The 4,746-nt window shown below is 35.6% G+C and overlaps 1 non-coding gene across 1 annotated transcript; it reads left to right on the top strand.

Annotated features, from left to right (window-relative positions):
• The first annotated feature begins 252 nt into the window (after positions 1 to 252).
• Positions 253 to 359, top strand: LOC132267837 (small nucleolar RNA R71). The gene has a single exon (XR_009469103.1). It is a non-coding gene; the product is annotated as a small nucleolar RNA R71 (small nucleolar RNA).
• The last annotated feature ends 4,387 nt before the right edge of the window (positions 360 to 4,746 follow it).

The raw sequence follows: 4,746 nt of genomic DNA, 5'->3' as shown, positions 1-4,746 counted from the left end.
TTTTTGACCTAAGCAGCAATTTCCATGGAAGAGTCTATTTGATTTAGAGCTTTCTTGCCTCCCATATTTGCTAAGTGACCATCCCTAGAAGATGAAGATCTATGCATTGAGTTTTCACTCATTTTTTCGAAAAGAAGCCAAATTTCATCTTCATTTCTTTCTATGTAGCTTCCGCCACAAGAAGCATCAACAATGCCCTTATTGGCATCGAATAAACTTGAAAAGAAACATTGAACTAATTGCCACTTAGGAATGTCATGATGTGGACACTTCCATAGCAAGTCATTCAAACATTCCCATGCTTCATGAAGGGGTTCTCCTTCTTCTTGTTTAAATTCACGAATGGAAGTTCTCATGGCATTGGTTCGACTGGCGGGGTAATACTTCTTTAGGAACTCTTGTTGCAATTGTGCCCAAGAGGTGATTGTATTTGGCCGCAAGTTGTTAAACCAATATTTAGCTTTATCCCGAAGAATGAAAGGGAAAAGCTTCATTTTTAGGACTTCTTCCAGAACATCCGTGATTTTTACGGTGGAACAAACTTCCAAGAACTCATCTAAATGTTTATAAGGCTCTTCATTGCTCAACCCATAGAAAAGGGGGCACATGTTAATGGTAGAAGCCTTAATCTCATAATGATGAGCATGGAAATTTGGCAATTGAATGCAAGTGGGTGCATTATATTGATTTGGAGTGTAACGATCCCTAAGAACCATTGGAGGATTGAGAGGATTGAGTGGAGGATATGGCATTTGACCTTGTTGATGATATGCCATTTGACCTTATTGAGGGTATGCCATTTGAACATATTGTTGTTGTTGCTCACCAATTGGGGGAACAACATTTGGCCTTGGCATCCCTAGATTAGGTTGTTGCACCACAGGATTGATTGGTCATGGCATTCCCAAGGGTGGATGCACACTTTGAGGATCCACAATATGAACTTGTGGTGGGTGGTGCACACCATTATGATCCACATGACCAAGATCTACAATGGGATCTTCAATTGGATTTATTGGGTCTTCCATTAAATGTGATGGAAAATCAAAATTTAGAAGATTAGGATGAATATTCCTAGTACTACCTCTTAAACGCCGAAGGAGAACTTTGAGATTTTGATTTACAGGAACAAGAGGACGATTAAGTGATCTACGACCATGCATGCACTAGAATAAGTCAACACACCAACACTTCAAAATTTTAACCTCCACATACGATGTTCCCAAACTCCTCAATAATATCAATGCACGTAAAATAAATAAATGCCTCCACACGGGCCGATGCCTTCTACAAGAAGGTATGCTTGGACTTAAAAATAAAACAATTCAATTTAAGCCTTCAATTAGGCTATCCAAAGCATGCACATTGGTATACAATTAAAGTACTAAAATTAATAAGAACTTACAGATGGTCCTTAAGCAACTTAAAAAAAAATTTAATTGCTTCTAAGTCCAGCGTTTGCTCCACTTTGCTTCAAGTACCTAATTGAAAAATCAAATAAAAAAAAAATTAAAATTAAAATGACTTAAACGTAGACAATCAACAAAGAACTAATGTCTAATTCAATTCTTTAAAACCGTTAGATCCCCGGCAATGACGCCAAAACTATGGTGCGACCCGAGCGTGTGCACAAAATAATGCAGAACACTTTAGATTTAGAATTAATGTCAAGTGGGCATCATATTTTATAATATATAAACCGCTAGACACTTATACTATGTAGTATGAAGCGAGAAGGGATCGAACCTAAGAGATTGAACACGTGTTAGGATTAAACTTGATTTTAGTGCTAATGAGATTGCACAAGAGAGAGAGAGAGAGAAAAATATTTTTGGTGAAGTGATTAAACTAGAGTTAAACCGAAAGCATAGAAATAGAAATGACAATGCAAGTAAATTAAATTAAATTAAACTAAGAATTAAAGAGATATGAAGAGAGTCTTAGGGTTAGGATTCACCACTAAGCTCATGCAATTAACCATATGCTTTCAATTAATGGGGAATTCATTAGTGTAATTATAGATGTAGCCACATTATCATCACATCACAATTGTAAGCATAGATTATCAACATCAAGAATGAGTTGTCTACTTAATGACAATTAAACTAAAGTATAGAACCTATTCAAGACTACGTCATAACCTACCATACACATTCACAAATGTATCCGATAAGAACATACATCAATCAAGAGGATAATACTAATTGTAATTAGAAGTATGGATTAACATAATCAAGCACAAATTGCCTACTTTACTACAATTACCTAATGACAATAAGCTAATTTGTAGAACAACCCATCAAGATTAAGCCTTTATCCATCAAATTAATTGACAATTGTATCAACTAAGTCTCATGCTATGGCCATTACTAAACACAACTAAAAGAAGTATCTAGTGTAGAGTATAATTCTAAATTAATCACACATAGACATGCAATTTTCATATAGAATCAATGGAAGAATTAATTTTCAATTTTTCTAATGAAGAATAAAATCCCTAATTAATCATATATAGACATAAAATCAACTTGGAGATTTCAATGGAAGAATTAATCAATACAAGCCCTAATTTGTCAAATCAAGCATGTATATATAAATAAATCACAAGGCCATATATTTAATTACAACATAATAATTCCCCAAGAAAAGAAAAACAAAGGTTTAGGTTACATGAACTTAGGGCTCATCCAAGCCCTAAGTGAAGAACTAGCTCATGGAGAAGATGATCACGGTGTCAACAAGCTCCATCTCCATCTTTTGGCTCATTCTTCTTCTTCCTTCAATTGTAGACAAAGCCTGTGTAAAATATTCTTCAAACCCCTAGCTTTTCCTTTTTCCCCAGAGAGAACGTGATATCGGTACAAAATATAAAACTTGATAAAATAAAATAATAATCTCCACCTCAATAAAATAAAAAAACTAACCCTAAACTAATGGCTCACTGGGCCATAAGTAATAACCCTATTAAAGCCCAATAGTTCACAAAATAAGCCCGAACAATAAGAAAATCCTATAATGTTGCCAAGTTCTGGAGGATCGATCCCCCACCCTAGGGGATCGATCCCCCAAGAGTTGGAAATTTCCTTTAAGCCCTATTTAGCTCCATTTTGGCCCCGAGCTCATTGGTTTGCTTCTTCATCTTTGGGAACATCATCAAAGGCCTGAGATTAACCGCTTTTGAAGAATAAACACACTATACGAGCAATAGGTTGCGACCTCCTTTTTGCCATTTTCTGAGCTTTTTCTGAATATCTTTGCTTGACTCCAAAAAAGCTTTAGTGAACTAAAATTAGCTCATTTTAACCTTATTGACCTAAAATTAACAAAAACATAAATTAAAACTAAAACATTAAAATAAGATAGATGCAAAGACCGAAATACCCTAGCTTAGGTGCTGAAATGTGCAACATTTAAACACTTATCATCGAATAAGGCCTAAGATTGTTGAACCAATATTTTGCTTTATCTTTAAGGGTGAATGTGAAGAGTTTTAATCTCAAAACCTCTTCTGGCATGTCTGTGTATTTCACGGTGGAACACACCTCAAGAAACTCATCCAAAGGCTTGTAAGGTTCTTCACTTGGAAGTCCATGATAGTTGGGAAACATTTGAATAGTTTGCGGTTTAATTTCATAGTAATGTGCTCTAAATGTGGAAAGTTGAATGCATGTAGGTGCATTATATTCATTTGGCACATAATGATCTCGCAAAGCAAGAGGAGGATTCATAACCAGTGGCGCTACACGAACACCTCGATTGGCTTGAATAATGGGAGGTTATGGTAGAACAAAAATTGGTCGAGGCATTCCCAATGAAACATGGCCTTGTTGTTATGGTGGAATAAAGGGCCTTGGCATGCCTAATGGTACTTGAATGTGGTCATAAAGGTGCACATTAGGGTGGAGGATACCTTGTTAGTCTATGTGACCAAGGTCCTCCACATGGTCCTTATTTATGTCTTCCATTAATGAAATAGAATGGCAAAAATTACCCCTTCCCTTAGAATTACGAACAATGGACTCAAGATTCAAATTAAGTGGGACAAGAGTAGGATTTAACGACCTACGACGATGCATGCACTATCAAAACAATTAACAAGTCAATAACAAGCATATAACAAACATTTTTCCTCCTCAACAAATCAATCAACAATCTTTCACATACAATGATCCCATACTCCCATGCTTTGAACAATATGCAAGAAGAATAAAATTTCCTACTCGCGGGCTCACAGTCTATCTAAGAAAATATAAACTTTGCCTCCACACGGGCAAACGATTTAACTAGAGAAAGAGTTTAGAAAGGCTCACAAAGGGTCCTTAAGCAACTTCAATTTATTTTCTAACTTTTTCTTTGCCTTGCTTTGCAAATTTTTTATTATTATTATTTTTGAGCTTTTTATGCTCTTGCTTAGCTTTGCTTGGCTTACTTGCTTATTTTGTTTTTCCCTTTATCTTACCCTCTTGGCTCACTTTACCTAGCCAATCAAGAACAAACACAATAAGTAACCAAAATAAAATTAAAAAAAAAAATAAAGACAAGATCAAAAGAGTACTAATTCCTAATTAATTTTCAAAATACGATGGTGCCAATCTCCGGCAATGGTGCCAATCTCCGGCAATGGCGCCAAAAACTTGGTGTCGCTCAAGACCAAAGCTTAAAAAGTGTATAGTGTGTCCAAATTTTAAATTTAGATTGCCACTACCACTTCTAACTATAAATATAGGTAGGGTGAGTAGGGATCGT

The sequence above is a fragment of the Cornus florida genome, unplaced genomic scaffold, assembly GCF_030987335.1.
Source record: "Cornus florida cultivar Cherokee Brave unplaced genomic scaffold, ASM3098733v1 CherokeeBrave_3.0.0_Hap2_Chr07, whole genome shotgun sequence".
NCBI lineage: Eukaryota > Viridiplantae > Streptophyta > Magnoliopsida > Cornales > Cornaceae > Cornus > Cornus florida.
This window is presented reverse-complemented; position numbering and strand designations above follow the sequence as displayed.